The sequence below is a fragment of the Bos mutus genome, chromosome 22 (genome assembly GCF_027580195.1).
Source record: "Bos mutus isolate GX-2022 chromosome 22, NWIPB_WYAK_1.1, whole genome shotgun sequence".
In the NCBI taxonomy this organism is placed as follows: Eukaryota; Metazoa; Chordata; class Mammalia; order Artiodactyla; family Bovidae; genus Bos; species Bos mutus.
Genome location: NC_091638.1, coordinates 13,952,890 through 13,967,704, shown reverse-complemented (window position 1 = coordinate 13,967,704; position 14,815 = coordinate 13,952,890). Strand labels below are relative to the sequence as shown.

General features: G+C 46.6%; 1 non-coding gene across 1 annotated transcript; it reads left to right on the top strand.

Moving 5' to 3' along the window:
• The first annotated feature begins 723 nt into the window (after positions 1-723).
• LOC138984818 (U6 spliceosomal RNA) lies at positions 724-830 on the top strand. Its single transcript, XR_011462102.1, has one exon. It is a non-coding gene; the product is annotated as a U6 spliceosomal RNA (small nuclear RNA).
• The last annotated feature ends 13,985 nt before the right edge of the window (positions 831-14,815 follow it).

The window sequence follows — 14,815 nt, the reverse complement described above, 5'->3', positions numbered from 1 at the left end:
GGAAGGGAGGCCTGAGCTGGTGAGCCTGGCTCACCAGCATTGGAGTCTAGAGGCTGGTGAGTGTGGGGGGAGAGGAGCAGGGCGGGTAGGAAGGCAGGGTGGGAGCTGCGGTTGGATGTTCCTCTCACTGCACACACAGAGCAGGCTAAACATATGTGAATGTGCATCAAAGAACTGCCACCCTGGAGCCCAAGCTGAGGCATCCCAGCTGTGGGGAGGTTTGTGTGAGCCAGGCTGCTGTGCACAGCTGAACCAGCTGCAGACGGCATGTTTGTATTCTAGGGCCACATGGCTGTGTGTGAGCACTGCATTTCTGGAGCCGGGGGGCAGCCTGCACAGTAGGGCAGTGTGGCTCTGACCCCGAGTCTGCCCACCTCTTCAGGACCAGTCTTCCGTGATGATACCATGTGGCAGCTGCAGACGCAATTACCAGGAACAAGACTGGGCAGACTCTCGCTCTCTTTCCACCAGGCATTTCAAGGCAAGACTGACCTCTTAAATCTGTAAGGCCCAAGGATACTGGGAGATGGGGATAGAGAATGTCCAGGGAAGGAATTTTCTTCCAGATGATGTGGAAAGGCGGGAGCTGGGTGATCAAAGAAAAGAAGAGAGACGACTGGTTTGTATCCCAAGTTGGGTGAGTGGGACGTACCAGTTGTGTTAAGATCCCTCTGGGAAGAGGGGACACCTTTTATGGGTGAGGTTTTAAAAATGTGCACTTTTGTGCTTGCTTTCGCAGCACATATACTAAAATTGGAGCAATACAGAGAAGATTAGCATGGGCCCTGTGCAACAATGACACGCAGATTCGTGAAGTCGTCCATATTTTTTGATATATGGCAGAAATCAACACAATATTGTAAAGCAATTATCCTCCAATTAAAAATAAATGAATTTATTTTGAAAAATCTGCACTTCTGACACCATAAAACTCCTAGAAGAGCTCATAGGCAAAACATTCTCTGACATAAAACATACCAATGTTTTCTTAGGTCAGTCTCCCAAGGCAATAGAAATAAAAACACAAATAAACAAATGGGACCTAAGCAAACTTACAAGCTTTTGCACAGCAAAGGAAACCATAAACAAAACAAAAAGACAACCTAAGGAATGAGAGAAAATATTTGCAAAGTGACCGACAAGGGCTTAGTTTCCAAAATAAATAAGCAGCTCATACAACTGAACAACAACAAAAACTCAATTGAAAAATGAGCAGAAGACCTGAATAGACATTTCTTCAAAGAAAACATACAGATGGCCAAAAGCACATGAAAAGATGTTCAATGTTGCTAATTATTAGAGAAATGCAGATAAAAACTAGAATGAGGAGCTACCTCACAGTGGTCAGAATGGCCATCATCAAGAAGTCTACAAACAATGATAAAAGATGGAGAGCATATGGAGAAAAGGGAACTCTCTTACACTGTTGGCTGGAGTATACCTTGGTATAGCCACTATGGAAAACAGTATGGAGTTTCCTCAAAAAACTAAAAGTAGAATTACCATATGATCCAGCAATCCCACTCCTGTGCATACATCCAGACAAAAGCAAAATTCCAAAAAGATACATGTACCTTTGTGTTCACTGCAGTACTATTTACAACAGCCAAGACATGGCAACAACTAAGCGTCCACCGACAGAGGAATGAATAAAGAAGATGCTGTACATACATACAATAGAATATTACTGAGCCATAAAAAGAATGAAATAATGGCCTTTGCAGCAACCTGGATGGAACTAGAGATTATCATACTAAGTAAAGTTAAGTCAGAAAGAGAAAGACAAATGCCAGATGCTATTACTTGTATGTACAATCTGAAATATCACACAAATGAACTTCTCTACAAAACAGACTCACAGACATAGAGAGTAGACTTATTGTTGCCAAGGGATGGACTGGGAATTTGAGATCACCAGATGCAAATTAGGATCGATAAACAACAAGATCCTACTGTATAGCACAGGGAACCATAATGGAGAAGAATGTGAAAAAGAATGTGTGCGCTGTGCTCAGTCACTTCAGTCGTGTCTGACTCTTTGCGACGCTGTGGACTGTAACCCCCCAGGCTCCTCTGTCCATGGGATTCTCCAGGCAATGATACTGGAGTGGGTTGCCATGCCCTCCTCCAGGGGATCTTCCTGACTCAGGGACTGAACCCACGTGTCCTGCATCTCCTGCATTGCAGGTGGATTCTTTATCCACTGAGCCACCTGGGAAGCTCATATATATGTATAACTGAGTCACTTTGCTGTACAGCAGAAATTAACACATTATAAATCACCTATGCTTCAATAAAAGAGAAAAAATCTGCATTTATGGATCTTGGTTCAAATTATGACTCATCATACATCCAAAGGCACAGGTTTTTACCAGTGTGCACTCATCAACAGGCAAAGATTCTTGTGCAGGCACTGTGGTGGGCACAGAGAAGTCCTGGCCCCCAGTGACTTATTAATGAAGGAAGAGAGACCTGAATCATTCTGTCAACTCTGCCCCAGATCCGAGTCAGCCGTCTTCAGGGAGAAAACCCTCTGACTTAGGGTGAGTTTCTCAGAAGCAGGCTCAGAGACAGGGATCGTGGGAAATGGATTTATTTGGGTGGTGCTCCCAGAGGGAGAGGGCTGAGGGAGCAGGGCTGTGAACCCAGGCACAGCTCTGCAAGATCACACCTCAGAGTTTATGGGCTTTCCTCGTTCCCAGTCAGTCAGTCCTTGGCTAAGGGACTCCTGGGAGGTCAGAAACTTCCAGGCACGCAGAGCTTTTTGCTCTTGTGGGCAGAGGGCTGTGGCAGCCCGTAGACTGTCCTCCCAAGTGAGTGGTGGGTGTGGACCTGGAGGAACCCACTGCTGGGGGAGGCATGCACAGAAAGGGTCGAAGGACCGCCTCTGGGGGTGGGTAGAGCTCTGTCTACCGTCCCTCTTCAGGCTGAACAGCTCCCATACCTCACGTTGACTCTTCCCCCAGAACTGTTTTAAGATCTGATTCAGTGGAGGGGGGTGACACGGGTCAGAATCACCCAGGCTGAGGGTGACTCCTTAATCCCCCAGCTTTGTGACCTTGAGCAAATGACTCTGACCTTCACTTTCCTCCTTGGCAAGAGGGGAACAGTAATTCCTGCCTCCCAGGGTGGCTGTAGAGATAAACGAGGCAGAGCCTGCTAAGCACCTGCCCCCTGCTTGGCGGGCAGCAGGAACCTGGGAGATGCCAACTTCCTGCCATCCCTTCCCCTCCCTCCTTTGGTGAAGAACCTATTTCCCGGTGAGTGCCAGGTCTGCTGAAAAGTCCCAGCAACCTGCTCGTTTTATGTACCGCTCTGTGGAAGGTAACAATTTAGATGGCAAATTGCACTGCCAGACTCAGGGAGTTGGTGTATTAATTCCTGACTATTTACTGTGACAGGTTTAAAGCGCAATATGTCAGGGAGCGCTGGGGCTCCCGCTCCACGGCACATGGAATTGCAAAGCCAGACAAACTTCCTGCTTCCTGGGAGCATCAAGCATCTCAGAGTGCTGCAAGTCTCCTCTGCTCAGGGGGCTGGGAGCGCCCAAGCGGGCAGATTTCATCCCGGTTCCTCTCCCAGCCACTCCCAGGCTTATGGGTGCAGCGGTGGGAGAAACCATACTTTCTTTCTTGGAGGGGCACAGACAAGCCCCTCCCCAACCTGGGCAGCTCTGTAGAGTTTGGGTGTGGAGTGAAAGTGCCACCTAGGTAGCTCTGTTTGGTGCCTGTGTCAGTCAGGCCATGGAGGCACTGGTGGCCTGGGAGAAGGCACTAATGGGGTTCCCCCTCTCTCCCTCCGTGCTGACCTCAAGCAAACATCTGTGTTAGCTGGCGCTGGCCCCATTCTGCAGGTCAGAACACTGAGGCTTAAGCAACCTCTCACAGCCCACGAGAGGCAGAATCCAGCACTGAGCTGCTATCTTCCTGGCTTCCTTTCTGGGAGACCCCAGGTCACCCTGCAAGTCCTGCCTCCCTGCACTGATGCCCCCAGGCCTATACGTGAGGGTCCTTCCTACATCACATAGGTTTCCTAAAGAGACAGAGGAGGGACTTCCCTGGTGGTCCAGTGGTTAAGAACTCGCCTTGCAATGCAGGGGACATGGGTTCGATCCCTGGTTAGGGAAGTAAGATCCCACACGCCACAGGGTGACTATGTTCACACGCTTCAGTGAAGATCCCATGTGCCTCAACTAAGACCTGATGTAGCCAAAAACATAAATAAATGTTAAAATAAAATAAAGAGATTGAGGAGCTCCATGTGTGCCTCCTGCTTCCACCCTCCTGATGCTGCCTTTTTCTGTCCTCTGCCCGCTCCCCCACAGGGGGAAAAAAAATCATTATAGAGTAATTTGATGAATGCCTTTTACTCCTTGGGCATGAGCTTGGAGCGTCAGCCTTTACCTTGAGCAGCGTATTAAAGCATTTCTTCCCAACACATTACTTAATAATGAAGGGGAGAACATTCTCGTCACCAGAATTTCTCATTATGCTTAAAAGCACGCTCACACCTTGGAGTCGTGGGGAAGTGACTGTGTAGGAGAGTACCGGGCACCTAGTCAATCCACAGTTGCTGTTCATGACTATCGACTCTGTAGGGAGAGAGGGGTGCTATTTGGTGTCTTCGCTGACTTGGAGGATATACTTCATGATAAACTGGGACTCACTTGTGGAAATGTAACAGCACACAAAGGTTCTCTCTGTCCAAAGAGGAGTAGTTTGGGAAACACCCACGAGAACTTTCTGCCATTATAGGAGATTTCTCTAACATGCACTATCTGACACAGCAGCCACGGACACATGTGGCTGCTAAGCTCTTGATGCGTGATGAGTACAGACAAGAATCTGCATTTGTAACCCTAGTTTAGATAAGGACCTTAAGTTTAGATAGGCACGCGTGGCAGGTGGCTACTGATTCACAGAGTACAGAGGTAGTCTCCTTTTGTTGTGACTTATGGGTGGGCTTCCCTGGTGGCTCAGACGGCAAAGAATCTGCCTGCAATGTGGCAGATGGGAATGGAGAGAGGAATGGCTATTCACTCCATGCCTGGAGAATCCCATGGACAGAGGAGCCCGGTGGGCTACAGTCACTGGGGTTGAAAGAGTCAGACACGACTGAATGACTTCCACAGCACACATGGGTAGTGCATGTGAATAACCATGAAGAGCACACATGAATGCTCTGCAGTGAGTTACTGCTAGAACATACATCTTAGTGAAGTTAAGAAACACAGCGGGAGAGGGGGTTCGTGAAGATATTGTGGATCATTCCTTGGAGGTGACGTGCCTAAGACACAAATACTCCTAAGTGGCTCCTGCCTTCCAAATTAAGGAAGGATTTCTGCCTGAAGGACCATGATGATCACCTCTGTTTAAGTGAAGCTGGTGATCTCAGCCTCAAACCGAAACAGGAAATGAAGGCATTTTGGCCCCATGGAATCCAAATGGGCAAGTCTCCACTGATGTTCCTGGCTGCTTTCCAGGGATGAATTATTTCAAGAGAGGCAAGTATCCTGGGGTAGATGGAATAGGCCAACTCCTATCTCTTTTCTTGAAGCTTCTGTGTCAAACCCTATTAAAATATGAAGAGGACCTTTCTGCCAGAAGGCCAGATGTCTACCCTAAAATAAACCTGCAAGGGGAGCCTTTCAGAAATGTGAATAGCCAGTGACACTTTTAGACGCAAGCTCTCAGAATGTGGTGTGTTTGATAACACAGGGACAGATGACTCAGAAGAGTGACCTGCATCGTCGAAACTGCAGGTGCTGTGAACACTGTCCTTTATCATGTGGTCAGAGAGGGTGGACCAACTGGCCCAGGGAGTGATCCCGCAGAAGAGAGTCAGGAGGTGCAGGGAGGGGAGGGGGTGGAGTGCGATGGGAAGCAGGGACTGAGGGCTGCACAAGGACAGCAGAGACCAGTCAAGGCCAGGGTACCCGAGGGCGACCCAACCCAGCCAGTTATATTTTCCAATTCTCCCAGTCTCTTGAAAGAACAACTACCCTCTATGCTAAGAGGAGGTTGCCCCTGTGGATCATTTAGGGAAATTGTGACAGTTACAGTCTCCTTGGGAAGGGATTACAAGTACAAACTCAACCTTGTATGTAGGAACACAAGAATCAGGGCCAATGGAAGGCTTGATTTCAGAGCAGTCAGAGACAGTCCGCTGCATTCCAGGTACCATCACTCCAGATCATTTCCTGGATCACTTGTCCTTGAGTCACTTAGCACACAGCATTCTGTGCCTCACCTTCCAAAAATATCTACTGTCATCTAGATTTCTAAAAACTTCCTCTTATTCATTACATTACCTACAGATTTAAGAATCCTCCCCATATGGTCACAGGACTTGACTCAAGAGCCTCGAGGAAAGGAGGTAGGAAGGGGTGTGAGAGATAAGGACGAGAGAGGCGTGGCTGTCTTCCGGTTGCTCCTGCTAGAGTAAGGGAGATGGGATGGCAACCAACAATTATAACATCATGCAGTGAAGGTTTAAACAAAACTAACACGGTGTATCCTGGAGCTCAAAGGAAAGGATGACTAACTGGGGAGCAGGAAGCAGAAGGTGAGATAAGAGAAGAGAGCTACAGAGGTGTAGCAGCTTAGTAGGTCTTGAAAATAAGTAGTAGGCCAGAAAAAGGCAAGGCGGCCTTTCTGGTGAGGGTGCAGAGGGTGCGGAGGGCGCAGGCACAGAGATGGCGGCTAAACGGAGTACTGTGGCCTGCGGTGGGGGGTGCAGTCCTCATGAGCCGAGGCTGGGGAAGGAGACGCAGTGGACCAGACAGGGCTCTGGGTGGGAAGTGGGGGGACCACAGCCTGATCTCCCAGTTACTGGGAAACAGCAGAGGTCTTTGAACAGGAAATTTTATGGTTTTGTTTTTGGGGACTGGAACTGGGTATTCTTCCTTCTTTACCTGCCCGTGGTTATAAGTGTAAGTTACAGTGAAAGTAAGACCCGTGTATCACTCCCATAATTTCATATCCCCCTTCCACCTGCTGAAGGGAAAGACCCCACCCCAAATGTAAGTTGGTACAGCCTCTAGGGAAAACAGTTCCTCATAAAACTAAAAACAAAGTAACCATATGATCCAGCTATCCCACCCCTGGGCACATACCCAGGCAAAACTATAATTCAAAAAGATACAGGCACTCCTATGTTCATGGCAGCACTGTCCACAAAGCCAAGATGTGGAAGCCACGTAAATGTCCATTGGCAAATTAATGGATAAAGAGGATGTGGTAACATACATACTTTGGAAAACTACTCAGCTGTAGAAAAGAATGAAATAATGCCATTTGCAGCAACATGGATGCAACTAGAGATGATCGCAGTAAGTGCAGTAAGTCAGAGAGAGAAAGACAAATAAATACCAAATGCTATCACTTTTATGGGGAATGTAAAATATAACACAAATGGCCTGTCTATGAAACAGAAAGAGATTCACATACATAGAGAACAGACTTGCGGGTGCCAAGGGGGAGGAGTTGGGGGAGGGATGGAGTGGGAGGTTGGGGGTGGCAGATGTTAAGTTTTTATACATAGAATGGATAAACAACAAAGTCCTACTATACTATATGTAATATCCTTTGATATAACAGAACATTGTAAAGTAATTATATTCCAATAAGAAATACCCTATGATAAACCATAGTGGAAGAGAATATTTTTTTTAAAATGTACATGTACGTATAACTGAATCACTTTCCTGTAGAGTAGAAATTAACACAACATTGTAAATCAGCTATACTCCAATAAAAATATTAAAACTGAAGGTCTTAATTTTTTAAAAGAAGTTTAAGGAGTTCCCTGGTGGTCCAGTCGCTAAGACTCCATGCTCCCGATGCAGGGGGCCTGGGTTCGATCCCTGGCCAGGGAACTAGATCCCACCTGCTGCAACCAAGACCTGATGCAAGCAAATAAATAAATATTAAAAAAGAAAGAAGTTTAATGTTCACAGCCAAACTTCTCTTTCAGTTTCAGACCCCCCCCCCCGCCCCCACTTTCTTCTCAGAGCATGGGACTAGATTTGAGACTATTAACCAAAAACTTTGCTGGGCTGAAACATTGCGGGAAGCTTGTTTCGCCTCCCCTGAAGCAGGCAGATCATCAGTGGGACTTAATGGCTTGTGCTTAAGTGAATTCTCCACAACTCAGAAATACTTTAGAAGGCAAACTGAATTCTGGAGGCTTGTCTATCCTGAAAGCTGTGCTCTTCCTCTGGAGTGTCAGTAATTCTGTGGAGGAAGGCAGGGAAGTAGTGATGTGGGCAGTTCCCCGAAGGGAACCCAAGTAGTGCAAAGCCCAGTTCTGCCAGTTGCAGTGGGACCTTGGCCCAGTTACTCAGTTGGCTCTGCCTCAGTTTTCTCATCTGTTAAATGGGGATCATAGCAGTATCTCCTACATAGAACTGTTGTGAAGATTAAATGGGTGGGTGGACTTTAAGGCTCAGGCAATGGTGATACATGATTACTTTCTGCTTCGGTTAACAGGTAGAATGGAAGGTTGGATGGTAAAACAGCAGTGTTGTAGAAAACCATTAAACTAGTAGGAATTTCAGGTGGCTCAAGCTGTGGGACACCACTTTGCTTTTCAGATGAGCATGATTGCAGGAGGTCAGAGAGTATTTTTCTGTGGAGAAGATTCAGACAAATGCTGACAGCTATTTGTATGGCTGCTGCTGCTGAGAAAGTCACTCAATCGTGTCCGACTCTTTGTGACCCCATGGACGATACAGTCCACGGAATTCTCCAGGCCAGAATACTGGAGTGGGTAGCCTTTTCCTTCTCCAGGGGATCTTTGACCAGGGATCAAATCCAGGTCTCTTGCATTGCAGGCAGATTCTTTACCAGTTGAGCCACCAGGGAAGTCAATGTAGCTTTGCCCAGAGTCAAGGCAACAGATGATCTGACCTGGATGAGTGTTGTCTCTGTGAGACAATGTGGCTCTCATTGCGGGCTGTGGAGGAGTCTGGAAAAGTGAGCTATTAAAGAAGACAAGTTGTAAAAGGCAGACAGGACGCCCCTTTGGCTCTTACACTATGGTCGAACTGAGAGCAAGGTGCCTGCGGGCTCGGAGACTAATTAAATGACTGCTACCAGCTCTCCTCTGGTGGCAGAAGGTTACTCAGCTGCTAACTCAGGAAGGCTGGGTCTTTCCCACCCTGGCCTTCAAGCCTGGGGCTGCTGCTCAGTGTTTAGCCAGGAAGGCAGGAAGCATCCTCGTGAAGTCCATGTCTCCAGCAAGTCTCCTTGGTCACAGGCAGGAAATGCAGAACAACCACAGGAACCCCAAGCGGGCATCCACACTCAGCATCCCAATGGTTCTCTGCCCTAGACCCAGTAGGTAAGACTGGCCAAGCGCTCACTGTGGCCGGGCTGGACGGTGCTCTGGACAGAAGACTGCCTCTCCAAGTTCTTCAGTGACGCCTGGCTCTAGTGGATTCCACGGGACAGGAGTAGTTGGCTGGCCACCAAGAGAAGTGTCTTCCCTCCACTTTTATGTAAAAGTGATTTCCTTTCATCAAAAGCTTATTAGTATCAAATTATAGTAATTAAAGTCAGCTTTAGTGAAAGAATAAAATCCTCTTTCCATCAACACAATTATTTTTGCATATTCTCCTTCAGTCTTAGCCATGCTGTTCATATAGTTCCAAAGATCTGCAACCAGTAGTCTGCAACTTGTAGTTTGGTTTTTACTTGACATTGTCATGAGCGTCATTAGTGTGGCTCTATGATTTCATAATTAATTTTTAGAGCTTTACGACAGATATTCCACCGAGTTACTAGACCATCATTTATTTAGTCATTCCCTCTTAATGAGCACTTGGATCATTTTCAGTGTTTGGCTATGATGGTGACTGCTGTGTGAATGTCTTTGTATTTATAGTTAGTTTCTTCTATTAAATTCTTCTTTAGATAAAATACAGGAGATGCATCTACTGGAATGAAAGGTATACACTTTTTTTTTTCTTCTTGATACATATCATCTTCCAAAAGGATTGAACTAATTTATGTCACCAGCCGTATGTGATGGTACCACTTCCTTTCCGATTTCTCTCACACTGGCGACTGCAATACAAATTTGTGTTATTCATTTTTACAGCACCCTAAATCTGCTTCAGTTACATTTCTTGAGTTGTTATCGTCTTCCTCTCTGCGACCCTTCAGTCCAAGATCTAGCAATCCACCATGCCCTGTTGGCCTTAACCTTCTAAGACATCCCTACAGCCCCCAACTTAACCCTGAATCTGTTGTCACTGATTCTCTCCTTTTTTTATTTAATATTTTATTTATTTATTTTTGGCTGTGCTGGCTCTTTGGTGCTGTGAGGGCTTTTCTCTAGTTGCATGAAGAGGGCCTCCTCTCTAGCAGTAGCAGCGTGGGCTTCTCATCGCGGTGGCTTCTCTTGTTGCGGAGTGCAGGCTCTAGGGCATGAGGGCTCAGTAGCTGCCGTTCCCTGGCCCTAGGGCTCGGGCTCAATAGTTGTGGCACATGGGCTTAGTTGCTCTGCAGCATGTGGGGTCTTCCCCAATCAGGGATCAAACCCTTGTCTCCTGCATTGACAGGCAGATTCTTTACCCCTGAGCCACCAGGGAAGCCCTTGTTTTCACTGATTTTTACAGCTGGGTAGAATCTCCTTGCCTGCCCCTGGCACCTGCCAGATTTGATTCTCTTCCAGAACCTCCTAGCATGGCACGTTTTCTGTCTCGTCAACCCCTCCAATTGTTTCAATTAAGGAGTTACTGTTCCATGCTGTCTGGACAGCATCCCACCCTCTCCTGATAGTAAGCACTGATGTAGACAATTAGTGCAAGTGGTAAGGAACATTTACCCATACGCTTGATTATGATGTGCTTTTTCTTGTGGGAGTTGTCTACATCCTTTGCCATTTCATTTATCCACCCATTCATTCACATTCATTCATACCTTAGTGAGTGCTTAAGGTATTCTGGATGGTAGAGATATGACAGTGAAAATGTGCACCCTCATCTCACTCACAGTTTACTGGGGCACACACACTATTAACAAGCAAGCAAGTAACAAGTAATATATCAGGTAGTGATAAAAGCTAAAGAAACAAAAACTAAAGTACAGTAAAAAAAAAAAAAAAGAAAAGAAAGTGAAATTGCTCAGTCGTGTCCGATTCTTTGTGACCCCATGGACTGTAGCATACCAGGCTCCTCAATACATGGGATTCTCCAGGCAAGAATCCTGGAGTGGGTTGCCATTTCCTTCTCCAGGGGATCTTCCCACCCCAGGGATCGAACCCGGGTCTCCAGCATTGCAGGCAGATGCTTTACCCTCTGAGCCACCAGGGAAGTAAAGGTAAAGCCACAGTAAAGGGCTAAACTTTTCTCAGCACAAAACTGGAGATGGTGTTGCCATTCTGTGTGGGTTAGTCAGGGGAAGATCTCACTGAGAAGGTGACATTGGTCCTGCAGGAGCTGAGGGAGGAGCCCAGTGTATCCCTGGGGGAAAGGCAACCAGGCAGAGGGAAGAGCCGAGTGCAAAGGTGTGCAAAGAGCCGGACACAAGGTGTGGTCGGCATGTCTTAGAAACAGCAAGGAAGCCAGTGAAGCTGAAACAGACCTGGAGGGTCTGGGCAGCAGCAGAAGGGTGGGGCAGACTGGTGAGAGATAAGATCAGATGTTGGCCTTGTAGGTCACTATAAATATTTTGGCTTTTACTCCTGATTCGAGATGGGAGTCACTGGATAATTTTGAGCTGAGATGTGACCTGTTCTGATTTGTTTCAAAAGGACCACTCTGGCTGCTATGTTGATTGTATAAATGCAGAATTCCAATCATTAGTAGGCTCTATATATCATCCAGGAGAGAGTTGATGGTTGGACTGGTAGTGGAGGTGAAGGAAGGTGTATTATATTCCAAACACACAGTCCAGGAAGAATCCACAGTATCTGTTGATGGTTCAGGTCTGCTGTAGGTGAGAAAGAAGCCAAGCATGGTCTCTTTCTATGAAGGTCATGTCCTATGTTAACTTTAAGGAAAGTGTTTCAGTTTAGGAAGATTTGAGGCATGGTGGCAGAGACCACCGCTCAGCTCTTTGGTTTTTACTTCTTTCTTCTTCATGTGTCTTATTCTGAGGAAAGGTTTGTTTCAACCATGTTTGATTGGGGCAACCACGCATAGATGTAGGGGAGAGCACCGGAGACACACAAGCGTTCACTGTCTCCCATTCTCACACACAATAGCAGAATTCACAGCAGGTGTGGGGCAGCTTGATGCATCTCTGGGATGAGTATGGGCAGAGGGGAGATGAGTGGAAGTATCTCCTTCAGGTGAGGGCCAGTCACAAGAGACGACATCTTCCCTCTTTCCTAGCCCACAAGCTCAAACATTGATGTCAGATATGCCGATGACCTGGCTGTTCCCGTGAGCCAAGAACTGTGAAGGGAATGACAGAGGACGCTGAGGTTCTGAGATGACCGGGGGAGCAGATCTGCCCCCTGCCACTTCCCCAGGACTGTTATTTGAGACAGAAAACAATCTTTTTTTAAGCCACAGTTTCTTGGGAGTGTTTTTGGTACAACAGCTTAACCTTTACCCTAATATAAGAGCCAATTCCAGGGACTGCCCTGGTGGTCCAGTGGTTAAGAAACCACCTTCCAATGTAGGGAATATGGGTTTGATCCCTGGTTGGGGAACTAAGATCCCACAGGCCCTAGGGCAACTAAGCCTACATGTCACAACTACTGAGTCCACAAACCACAAGTAAGACCCGACGGACAAATAAATAAAATAACAACAATAAAAAGAGCTAATTCCAAACAAATCAATGAACCAGTGGAAAATGAGAAGGTAGAAAGTGACATATTCCAACCGAGGGAGGAAGCCTGAAGGATCAGATCCTTTGGACGAGTACAGAAAGGAGGAAGACCAAGGCTGAAGCGTCATCCAGTAGCTGGGCACACCAAAAGAAAAGAAAGCTAGCCGCGATTTCCGGTGAGCACGGTGGCAACAGGTTGGCAGTGGTTAACAGAGGGTGGAAAGACATTGGGTGGAGGAGACAAAGAATTCTGGAGTTTTAAGGCAGAGAGATTTTCCCAGCATGAGGCCAATAGGTATTGGGAAGTGCGGCTTGAGGTCAAAAGACTGGAGGGTAAGTCACTTCACTGTGAAGAAGGCAAAACATGAGAAACCATCCTGGGAGAACACATTCTTGCAGTCACTGGGGAGGTGGGTAGAAAGGACCAAGTAGGTCTCTTGAAAAAATATGTCTTTTATTAGCCACGCACTAACCTTGATCTATGCTAAGGGAGGGGGGAGAAGACATCTAACAACCTTTCCCATTAAAGTTAATGGGGAATCTCCTATAAAGTCTAAGGGCAGAGTACGGCATGATGAATCTGTATGATTATTTCATGAAGCTTCCCAAAGATAAATAAGGCTCTTAAGAGACATGTTTATTGGTGAACAATTTATATCGCTGTATGTACCATCAGCTAGAATGTAATACACAATTGCTGAGGAAACGATGACCAAGTTTGGCTCCAGCTGGCGCTGCACCCGTGGGAATGCGGTAAATAACTCCTGAATCTCAATGAAGATAAATGGGCGTGCTGGGTGAACACTGCCAGGGAGCCAACGCGCACCTCCTTACTCTCTTTCAGTGTGTTAGTCACTCAGTCATGTCTGACTCTTTGTGACCCTATGGACTGTAGCCCGCCAGGCTCCTCTGTCCATGGGATCCTCCAGGCAAGAATACTGGAGTGGGTTGCCATGCCCTCCTTCAGGGGATCTTTCCAACCCAGGGATCAAACCTGTACCTCCTGCATTGCAGGCAGATTCTTTACTGCCTGAACCATCATTGAAGCTCATATATATATACACATATATATACATAAGAGTATATGTATGTACATACACACATATGTTGGACAAAGAAATGGCAACCCACTCCAGTATTCTTGCCTGGAGAAATGCATGGACAGAGGAGCCTGGTGGGCTACAGTCCATGGGGTTACATGACTTAGTGACTAAACCACCACCACTATACATATGCATTTCAGATTATTTTCCATTATAGATTATTAAAAGATTTTAAATATACTTCCCTGTGTTAATAGTAAATCCTCATTGCTTATTTATTTTATGTAAAATAAATAAAAATACTATATTTTGTGTCTGTTAATCCATAACATCTTATGGAAAAACCTGAATGAACTTTTTGGCCAACCCAATAGATTGGGATCCAACTGAGGTCAGGTCCTTCAAAGCAGAGGCAATGGGTTTTCTGACCCTAATCAGTTGGGTGTGTATGTAGAGGGCTAAAGTTTCTGGAAGAATTGAAGCAGCCAATTAGATACAGGGTGCAGAAAATGGGATGAGGACTGGCTGTCATCATCTCCCTGGTCAGGCTGTGTATGGCAACCTGAGTTGGATGGGGAGGGCAGTGGTGAGAACCGTCTTGGGGAAGCATGACATGGATACTAACTGGGCTGGTGTTAAGCTGGCTGTGCTATATTATTTGCCATAACAATCTTCTCTCACTATAACCATATACCTCTTTGCAGTGATCCTGTAGCTCTTGCCTTCAGGAGATGAAGCCTTTCCCCTACCTCCTGTATCTGGGTTGACCTCATGACCTGTTTTAGCCAACAGAAAGTGGCAGACATGGCATCGTCCCAGGTCTGAGCCTAGGACTCAAGAGGCTGTGTAGATTTTTCTCTCTTGGAAACCAGTCCAGTCCTATGAACAAGCCCAGGCTAGGCTTCTGGATGATAAGAGACTAAGTGGACCGGAGCAGAGTCAGACCAGTGGTCCAGGGCAGGCCTCAGAAATGCGAGAGCACAGTGA